Here is an 11,966-nt window from a genome sequence, read left to right as displayed (position 1 = left end):
TGCCATAAACTCGACTAAATGCTCTTTAAATATGCAAAACAGTTCAAAAATAAAAATGAAGGAATTTCCTGTTTATTTTTTTGTTGATTTTTTGGTAAAAGAAAACGGAATATGTTGGTAACAAAACTCTATGTGTATGACTAAATGTTAACTGAGAATGTTACTTAAGCTTTGCATACATTTGGGCGCCAAACAAAACACGCACACAGTGCAATACACACAGAGATATTATTCAACGAAGTGTCGCAGTGCAACAAGCAGCAAGCAGCAGGCAACGTCAGCTATTTTACACTGCAAAAACAAAAACACAAAAATAATACAAAGGGGAAATTCCTACGGGCAACCCTAAAGCAAGATGTGCATATCCATACACTCAGTAAAAATATACCTAATACACTCCAGAAAAAAAAGTACTTATACTTGTACACACAACAACGACAGATAGTCATAAAGATATATTGTGTATTTTTATAAATTCACAAATATTAACACACATGCATACGTGTCGGTTCTAGTGTGTCAACGTGTATGTAAGTGAGTAAGCCTTTCTTATGTAGTCGTGTGCATATTAAACAAAAAGCTCTTAAAATATGCCGACGCAACACCTTTAGAAATATTTTGTGCCAAGATGAGCTTAAATATTTACATTAGAAAAATAGGTACACCACTCATTTGCATGTTGGCAGTGTAGGTCTGTGTATTTAGTACATAAAATTTATTTGCAATATATTTACATGCAGCTACTTTGGTAAATTTGATCTACACAATGACGACGTAGACGCCTGAAAGTATGTTTTGTCTAAATTTTAATATTTTTATTTAATTGCGTGTTGAAGAGTGTTGTGATTCCCATATGATTTAAGACGTAATAAAATTTAATTTTAATTAAAATTCATAATAAAAAGTTAAACATAAAATAAAATAAATAAATGAAATATATACAAGTATATAGTGAAGCTCATATTATAAAATTTTACAAAATATTAAGTTAAGTGAAAAACTGGGATTTCTAGAGAAAAATATGGTGCCATGAAAATGCTATAAACTGGAAAATTGTATTTAATTGCAATTGTTTACTTTTAAAATTCTCATATAGATAATCTTCCAAAAAATTTATGCTTAACTTAAAAGGTGGTAAAATAGGTAACATGACTTGAAATCGGTTTTAAAAGTTATGTTAGGTTTTTTTATGGTCCATAAAAGCTTTAGGTGTTAGAAACCCTTATGATAAAGTAAATCTATTTAAGAAGATTAAATGTAGACAATAGATCATGTGAAGTTATGAATACTACAATGTTGTTTAATAGGTACATGCGGTACCATCTATTCTCTAATAGTGGAACTAAAATTTGGAAAGCAGTTTACTATCTCATAAAAGCGGAATGGAAGACGTCAGAGGTTAATAAGAAAATAGAAAATATCTTAGCGACTAATAATAGTTGAATATCTGTTCTAGAAGATTGTATTTAAGCGATTGATTATATTAAGTAGACGTGACAACTACATTTTTTAACAAGTTTCTGAAATGCTATATAATCGACTATAATGGAACGTAAATTTGGCAGCATTTCAGTATATCATACAGAGAGATATAGAAAAGCTGAGAAGGGATTGGTCATACCAGGATAAATGAGAATGACCAGATTTTTGAAAGAGCCCAGCATAGATAGATTATGTGAAGTTAAATTGACGTCACTACTACATTGCTTAATAAGTTTGCACAGCGGCATCTATCGAAAAAAGGGGAATTAAAAATTTTGACAGTGTTGGAACACACTTCTATCTTTATAGAACTCGACCAAGAGTGTATTAGCGGTAGTTTATTGTTATAGCAATATAACAATAAACTTGGATTACCACTACAACCAATTGGACCAAATGTTGAAAATGCAAAAATGTTGAAAATCGAAATCGGCATACAAAACAAAAATCAGTTAACTAAGTTATATAGCTCCCTGTGATTCTTCAATGCTGCTGTTAAGGAGAAACTTATTATTTAAAAATTGTTTGTTCATATCACAATATACTGTTTATACCAAATAATATAGTATGTAACTAACAATATACCATACATACTTATATATTCAATTTTATAAACGATGAAATCAATGGCACATCTGTTGAATTGTATTCAGCCGCAAAAATTATTCTAAAATGACTTCCATGTAATTAAATATGTAAAATGTTAAATTGAGTTTGTATGTTATTCAGAAAACAATAAGTTATCTACTTTCCTTAAGAAAGTAGATACCCTCTTTTGAGGGCGTAAAATGCAGCTAAGGGATCTTTACCAAAAAGTCAGAAACAATTAAATCATTTGCTTTTATTGTCTTAATTGTTTTCTGTTATTTTAGTTATTATTATTGTTATTATTTTTGTTACAAAATGTTTTTGTTGGCATTGTTTATTCAAATGAAATTTAATATAAACTACACAAAACAGCAAAATACTTCAGATATACATTTTTAAACAAAACTTTTGAGTGAATTTGTATGTAAAGTTTATTATAGGATATAAAAGGGGTAAGCTAAAGTGCCGAGGAGAATAAGAAATTCTACGGGTGAAATATTTATTAATTAAATATTTAAAAGTATAAACTGACTGGCTACACTAACAGTTTATTCTTCTGAAAGTAATATCCCAAAGTATTTCAAATTGTTTACAAGAGATTCCTAGTAAATAACACCAATGCCATTAACATGAATGGAAATATTTATTAATGTAAATTAAATATGTATGTTTCCACTACTTCGTTAGTTACTAAGTAAATTTTGTTAACCGTACAAAAATAAAGTAAGGAAAATTAGTCCAACAATTTTTTGAGAGAAAAATAAATTTCCCACAAGGGAAATTATAAAAATTTGAAGTATTTGTCATATGTTTTGTATGTAAAATATAAACAAACAACAATAAAATTTTTGTTATTTATTAATTGAATATGTAATGGAGATGTAAAATAAATATATATATATATGTATATATACATATATATGATTTAATATATCAATTATATATTTAATGCCATAGCCGCCTTAATATTTTGCTTAGTATGTTATTATAACTATATGTACACAACCACAAGCTCTCTAAATACTTTTAAAGAACTTTCTGATACATAAAAGCTGTTTTATATGCAATAAGTAACCTTTGTCAATGAAAATGATAAAATCTTAAAGTTACTTAAGTAACTTACTAATTAACCAATGGAAGCATAGCATTAAGGATATATTATCTGTTCAAAAATATGCAATGAATTATATTTTTTCATTATTGACAGGGATATTTCTTATTTGGACTATATTAAACATTTGATTTAATTAAATTAATTACAAAAATTAAATGTAAATTATTTTTTTATTAATAAAACATTAATATATGCATTTAAATACAATACACGTATTGTGCAATTTTTTTTATTACTAGCTATTAATAATTATCGTTTAAGAATCGATAAATTTATCTTCATACATCAATATTTACGATCAAATTTTATTACTCTCTATTTAATTATTTTTATTGCCCTTTTATCAATTTTTATTACTTGTCAATACACAAATCTTTTAATTTTTTAAACCTTATTTCTCAAAAAAATATCCATGTATACATTGCATGTATTTTTCTTCAATTTCATTGTTAAATTTAATGACCTTAAGTCCTTCAAAAATAATATTAAATATATAAAAAGTGTTAATAGGATTTTTATCAACTGCTAAAAATTTTCTTTGGATTACTTTTAGGCGGACTAAATTACAAGAATAAAAATAGGAAACAAAAATCTGATTTTTAATCATTGTGCCATAATTAAAAATGCTATTATACAAATTTTACACACAGCAAACTTTACATAAATTTTTAATTAGCAATTTTTGCTATTTTGCTACCATTTTTTTTAATCAACTTTAACACTTCTTTTTTTTAAATTAGCACTTTGCTAAACTCTAACACCGCTGAGAAGGAGAAAAAAAATAAAATAATAAAATAAATAAAAAAGCGCTAAAGTTGAGCATACACTCAGGCGCACATAGAAAATTCATTTAAAAATTTAACAAATTCTAAAAAAGGGGTTATTACACGTAAGCAGGCACAAGGCAAGCCAGTGAACGGCGGCATGCAGGCGTGAAGTGAAACGCAAACTCTAACAGCGCTGCCAACTGTCATAAATTTTAGACGAAAAAAGCGCCAAAAATGCCACTTTAAGCTTGCATAAGCTAGCGAGCAAACAAAGCAAAATTATGTAGAAAATGAAGGTAGCAAAAATTTGTAGGCGCTACTTGGTGGGCTGCGCTGCATTATGCGCGGCTTGAACTTGTGTTTTTTTTAGAGTGTGTGATTTTTATGACGTTAGTGTGTGTTGTTGTGTTGCTTTAGTATATTAGCTGAAACCTAGCAATGCAGTCGACTCCCATTAACTTTTCTTTATTTTATTTTAGATTTTGTGAATTTTATGTAACCAGAAAAAAAGTTACTTGTCACAAAAGCCTACTTTAAAACCCTTTACACCCCTTTTTGTACCTTTCTACCACAGTGGGGGTTGGCAATAAAACCGAGCAGTTGATTAGCGTTTGTGCGACCATTAAGCTTATGCATACATGCAGCACACCACAGTTTATCAAAGGCAAAAAATATTTACTCTGAGCTGAGTCGGTGTACGGAACTCACGTGTATGTGTTTGTGTGAAATTTTGAAAATTTTCAACAATGTTTGGGGCATGTGTTTTGCTTGACTTGCGGTATAATAATTATTAGATTTTATGGGTTTTTTGTTACTGCTACTTTCCTACTTTCAGTGCACATTCACATTTAATCCTAGACATATGCTACAAAAAATAATCAAATGAAGGACTTCTACTGTGTATGGCAGCTTTAGTGGCTGCGTTCATCAGAGTTGGTATATATAAAGCTTTATATAATTCTGGTGAAAATTGGTTGGGGAAGAATGTGAAGTATTTTAAAAATATATTTTTTAAATTTTACTCTATTTTGTATAATGAATTATCTATTAAAGCATTTTCGAAAATCTGTTCAGAAATATGAGAAATTTTAATTAAAAACTGCAGCAATAAAAACTATATATGTACATATTTTTTTCTTTAAATATTATTTAAATATACTTAGACATTATGTCACTGTTTTGATTTTGAATGCGATACCTAGCTTTTTACTTTAAAAATATATTTATAAGATAAGTTTTGTTAAGCTCTAATGCTAAATGATCTGATCTATTTGTATATGACTGATCAGTGGGAAAAAGTAAGTCACTGGTTAATAGGTTAACAGAGTAGTTTTTCTTTTCTTACATACTTTTTCTTTGTGCTTAAAACTCCCGCTTCTGGAGCCTTATCACTGTCACTGTCTTATACACATATCATGGTAACAAAGCTATGTCATCTATTTAAAGATCTTTATAGATTTTTTCAAAATATAAGAACAAAGGTGACAAGATGAGATAGAGAGGATGTAACAACAATATAGTATGAAATTAATTGAAATTTTAAATCCAATTTTCCCTTATTATGATCTGCCCAACTATCTGAAAGTAATGTTATCTCTGGTTAAGTTATAAAGGTTTTAGTGTAATTGCCGACGAAGTACCTCTATCTATCATCTAAGTGAAGCCATAGAGAGGTTATATTACCTCCTATAAGTTTAAATTTTAGTGTAAATATCGACAAAGTGCCTCTTATAAATAATAGATAATATAATAAATAATATATAAAAGTGAAAAGTACATCGCGATTAACTATTACTTGTCACTGAGTTTTTAATTCATGAAATTAAAATTGTTTCAAGTATACCACACAAGATTAAAACTAATATGCAACACCATGAATGTGTTGGTTTAACGACCTACTAATATTACTTCAATAAATTATGTATTAGTAGAGTTAAGATCGAAAAAGTAAGAGCCAATAATTAAGGTTATAGTATACTTATACTTTTCTACTATCAAACAACTTAATCATTTTAATTAAAATGAACAATGCTCATTTTTCTTAATTATTCTTAATATCAGTTTACCAAAGTTTATTATTGTTCCGATTTGTGCTGCTATTGTGTCATCAGCACTTGCCAAATTTCAAACTAACTTACCCAAAGAGTCTATTTCATATCTAAACAAGGTTACATAGCAAAAGCCAAGAGTATAGTAAATACTATCAAGCAATGAAATGTATGAAAACTTGCCTACAATTCCGCTAGTCACCTTCCCTGATTAAGTAGAAATGTTCAACAATTTCTACTGCATGCCACTGAAACTGACTAAGAACAAAACAAAAATCAAAGAAATGAAATTAAGTAAACTTTGTACACTACTAAGCCACTTTACTTCGGAAACTGACTGAATTGAGTTAAGAGAGTATGAAGTAAAACTTAGTAATATATTTTTGCTAGGAAAACAAACAAAATTACTTTTATAGATTTCGCATAGCAAAAGTACGGAGGCGGGGCAGAGATTTCTACAACAAATGCCAGAGTTACAATTATTAATTGGGTGCGGTAATTTTGGTGTACAATTCGCGTAGAGAATTCAAGTTTAAAAGTTAAAAGCAAAAATATCATTGACAATTGATCATTAATTTGCAGTGCAAAAGGTTTAAAAACAGTGGGAAATAGAGAAATAAAGTAAAACGTCGTAAAATATGTGATGCAAAAACTTCTAAAGAATGAAAAGAATGAAGTGAAGGGGTAGAATAATATTTGAAAGGGGTTCCCGCTCGAAAGTTTGGATTTATGTCAATACTTCACAGTTCAACTCACAATACCGGAAAAGTCAAACTGAGTTCGGTTAATGATGACTGCTTTCACATCGATTACTTCCACGCTCAAATGTAGCAAAACGTATGATTTACACATTTTGTTGATTTAATTGTAGTCGTTACTCATTAACTGTGCTTAACTATGCGCATTCCCTTGCACGGTTAATAGCACAGAGAGGGTTGTGCAATAATTAAAGCAAGCATACTTTTTGGCTGACATTGTACCGTAGCGACTTTACGGTCTTTAAAAAGTGAAAAGAACACAAAAAGTGGAATATCTTTTAAGTGCGAATACTAAAAAATTTGGTGCGCTACGGGGTAGAAGCGTAAAGGTTTGCCAAGTATTTCATGGTACATAAATATAAGCATAAAATACTTGAACAATTTCGATTTGAAAAATATGATAAGCCAATTACTTGTAGCTTGTTGCTGTTTGCTATTTGCAAGTGAATGGTTGAATGAATAAAATTATGAACTGCGGTAGCGTAGAGTAAGTAAAAGCTAATATTTTTGACATTTCATAAATACTGTTTTGCCACGACAACAGCATGAAGCTTCCTCGCTTAAGCCAGCCAAAAAGTCTATTGTTCTGGTTTCTGAAATTCCTTTGATAATTATTAAAATTACCATAGACCACCGCTGCTGCCCGTTTGTGCGCTCTCCTAATTAAGTTTTGCTAAATAGGCAAAAAATAGATTTTCGGTGAATTTTCGGAATGAAATTAGCACTAAATGCTTTGATATTAGTAATTGTTTCTGGATAGCATAGAAGGCAAGTTAGTCTTTCGAGCCATTTTTTTTAAAGGTACAAGGGTAGAATGTTTAACCGTTTGTTAAGACACTGTTTGTTGTAAAACAAATAACAAAATTATTTGACTGCCTTTAAAGGTTCGAAGTTGGTTTCAGGTTAAGTGAGTGAGTTGATTTCGGGTATTAAAGCAATTATTAAATTAAAATTTAAATTCATTACGTAGGATTGTGATGATCAAGAATGATTATTAAATATAATGGGGAAAATAAATATATATATAGACAGGTACTGCAGTAGTCCAACAGTAGTAATCCAATTTTAAATACCTATATACAATAAATTGACAAAAGTTAATATATTTTACAAAAATTAAAATATCTAATTGAGTTCGTTTTACTTCCCAAAATAAAAGAAGTTTATCCAAAAAACAGAAGTTTGACTTTGAAATCACAAAAAAAAATTTAACCGTTTTCTGTATATTTTAAAAAAATTTTAATATCGTTGGAGAAAAGTGTTTTATAAAACATTATTATATATGTATTAAATAAATCTATAAATAAGGAACATGATTTCAACAAAGTATAGAAAATAAACTTAAAAATGAAAAAATACTTTACATATGTATAAGCAAAAACTTAAGTTTTATATTTTTCCCCTGTAAATATGCTATAAAAATATTTAAAAAATAATACAGTACGAGAAGGGTTTCTTTTTAATTTAATATGTACGATAATGAAGTATATTAAATTTTAGATGGAAGCGCATGTAAATAAACAATTTTATTAAAATTAAAAATGTTATATGTATATATAAAATAAGTAGTATGATTTCAGAAAGGTCACTGTGAGAAAACTTTTCACTTCTTTATTCATATTTTCACTGCATATAACTATACAATACTTAAATTTAATAATTAGTATTGGTTATGAACATTTTTTATTAGACTCTACCAAGAAATGTGAGTATCAAAATAAATAATAAATGCCATAAACATTCCATACCTATTCAATTCAATGAATGGCGTAAGCAAACATAAGTGGATACATTGCAATTTACTATACTCATAGATAATGTCAAGTTTTCCATAGAATCTACAAATAGGGAGAACATTGAATGATGTAGAATTTTTGGGGAACATTTTTTTTTTGGTGATATAACCTTCATTTAAAAAATTGTTGAAATTGAATTTTTTATTATACAATAGTTCTTTAGTTTCTCTGAAGTAGTGAACCAATTTTTTGTGGATATGTGAGAACCCTAAATTTTTATTACATTTTGGAAATAATAAGTGTTGGATTAACAAAATTATTTGTGGCTTTTTGGTTTACAAGAAAATCAAAGCTCAACGTTGTTTTAGTTCTCGTTAATATATAATTGTATATTTAATAAAATAAAAATAATTAAAGTAAAAAAACTTACTATTTTCTGCGGCATTAGTATGTAATATTCTTGTGGACTCACCTGTAAATATAAAAAATAATTTTTTTATTAATAACTTTATATGAAACTGCTTATAAATTAACAATAACATTTAACAATAAATAACAACAAAATACTTTTATAACGTTTGTTCATAACCTATTTCTTTGATAATACAGAATTATGGAAGTATTGCTTTTATTTAATTATGTTATATAAAAATTTTTATTCTTTTATAAAGTTTTACATGTCACTATGGCATAATAATTTTCTCTGCGTGTACCAAACCAAGGAAGTTTGTATTAAAATATGTAGACCCCATTCGTATAATAATATGTAAGGTATATAATAATTTTTATGCCATCTACACGTGGATGATATGACTTACAACATCCGTTTATATTTCCCTGATCTATATGCAATATTTTAAAAATTAATTGATCATTCACCCATATACAGTACACATTACCATACCATTACAATACGTGCAGCGATGATGCAAAAACAATATAGGTTGAGTTACAAAAATAATCCCACCAATGATTCTCTCACGTTAACTTAAATAAATTGTAAACGAAACTAGAACTAGTACTAGAATGATAGCTTTATTGGTCAAGATGAAGAAATTTTTTAACCCCTGCTGTTACTGTCTAATACAATCAAAAGAAATTAAAATTCAAATGACAAATCAGAATGAAGGTACTGTAGAAATTATATAGGAATTTTATCAATGAAAGCTGTGTTAGTCTTCATTAGAGAATACGAATGTTTTTCACTTCGTTAAGTCACAACTAAGCGGCAGTAAACATTCATTACAGTGGCAATAGTTCGGTCTATAAAGTGGCAGAATCGACATTACAATGACATTCACAAATTAATACACTTCATGGTTTCATTTGAAATGAATGCTTTTATCTATTAACTATAAACAAAATATATTGAAAAAATATCTTTGATAGAAATATAATTTTATAAGCAGAAAATGTATTTCAAAGAAGTTAAGAGGATTCATTAAGCTACTTAACAAACCAATTATGTTACTAGGCAGATATGCATTAAATTTATATTATTGAAAGGAATCTGGTTATAATTACATGTAATTTCAAAACTAATTTGAATCGTGGAAAAACATTTGTGTTTATTCAGAATTCAGTTTTATTATTCGCTTATAACTAGAGATAATTAATAAGTATTTTAATTATGCAATTAAGTACTTAAGCTATACAAAAGAATATTCTGAGTACAAAGTAAACATTCAATTAAACTGTACAAAAATGTATTCGTATTCATATAATTAAAACAATTATAAATAAAATAATTATATATTGCATACACACACACATGAAGGTATATGCATGTTTGTTTAATACAATTACAATTGCATTTGAATCTGTAGTAAAGTAAACTTCCCTTTTGACAGATTAAATCAGCTATTAAAATACAATTTTAAATTTCATTATTGCAATTGGAGTGAAGTGGCCGCAACGGCTAATTAGTGAGATAAACAGCAGCAAAAAAATTATTATTCATGATTTACAAATGCAAAGATATATATGCAGAAGTTTTTATGACCATTGAATAATGAGTACATAAATAACCAAACAACCCAAACAAACAAAATCGCAACAACTATTAGTAAAACAATATAGCAACAACAATAACAACAATAATAAAAGCAACAAAATACATAAATACTCGTATAAAGTCCATAAAGCATTTGCAAATATTTAACTTGAATGCATATAAACTGCAATTTAATGCACTGCCACAAATGGACAAAGGAGCGCACGAAAGTATGCTTCAAATATTAAGCGTATTATGACTTAATTATAATTCATAAATCGAGCAAATGAGGTTGGCATGTATGTTGAAAGATTTGCAGAGATTGCAAAGTTATTATTAATTATCACACACACATAAACGCACACACGTATATACATACATAAACAAAGGCGTTTATTTGGTGGTAGTGGTTTTAGGTCCTTTTCCCATACATATCCAGAATATGCACACAATGTGCTTTATAATTATTTTTGCACGTATCGATAATTAAAGATATTAACATTATGACAATTAAATTTGTAGCTTACTGATAAAAAAAACGATTTTTTTTCATTTGAATTGTCTTAATTAATCGCATTAAGGCTTATTTTAAGCAGATAATTGGAGCAATAATAATTTATGCATCTTCACAAATGTTTTATGGTGTAGTAATACCTACACCATATTACAAGCATAAAAAAAAAGTTATTTAAAATGAATATGTTGCTAAAAAAAATAAGTATTTATATATTATAGTGAAATGAAATGAAATATTAGACAGAGAATACACAAATTATTTTCACTGAAATTTACATTTTTTTCATGGAAAGTGTATTACAAAAAATATTATAGAGAAAATTAAAATTAAGAAGATTATGATATTAAAGTAGAATATATTATTGAAATATATTAAATTAATATTTTCTTAATTAAACAGGCTTACAGGCAATCCATTGACCAATAAAAGTTTATGTTAAATAATTTAATATTATATAAATTAAATTACTGGTCTCATTTATGGGAAATAAATAAAATATCATTGCTTTCGTTTAAGTAAAATAATATTATGGTTATATATAATTAAAATTCTATATAACATATAAATATAACATATAGTTAAAAAAGAGGTCCAATTCAATGTGCCTAAAAATAAAAACTTAGCTCAGAATTGTTAAATAGTTGATTGCAGTTTAGTTAATTTTCAGTTAATTTTTAAAATGACCCTTTCATACCTTGACAGAGCTATCATCCGAAAAAATTGGAGACATCACCAAATTCAAGACTTCTTGTTGGTATAAAATATACCAAAAAGTACAACTCGCACATATCAGATATAGTAGTAAAGAATGCAGCTCTATATATTTATAGGCTATTATTATTTTGTTTTACTTCCTCTATATATTCTCACAAATAAAGTATATAAAATTTAACTATCATGTATTGAAAATAATTAATAACAATAATTTCAAATGTTTAGCTTTTAAGCTCCTAAAAATATGCA

Source organism: Teleopsis dalmanni, chromosome 2, assembly GCF_002237135.1.
Source record: "Teleopsis dalmanni isolate 2A chromosome 2, ASM223713v2, whole genome shotgun sequence".
Taxonomy (NCBI): Eukaryota; Metazoa; Arthropoda; class Insecta; order Diptera; family Diopsidae; genus Teleopsis; species Teleopsis dalmanni.
The sequence above is the reverse complement of the archived record's forward strand: the minus strand, read 5'-3'. Positions refer to the sequence as shown.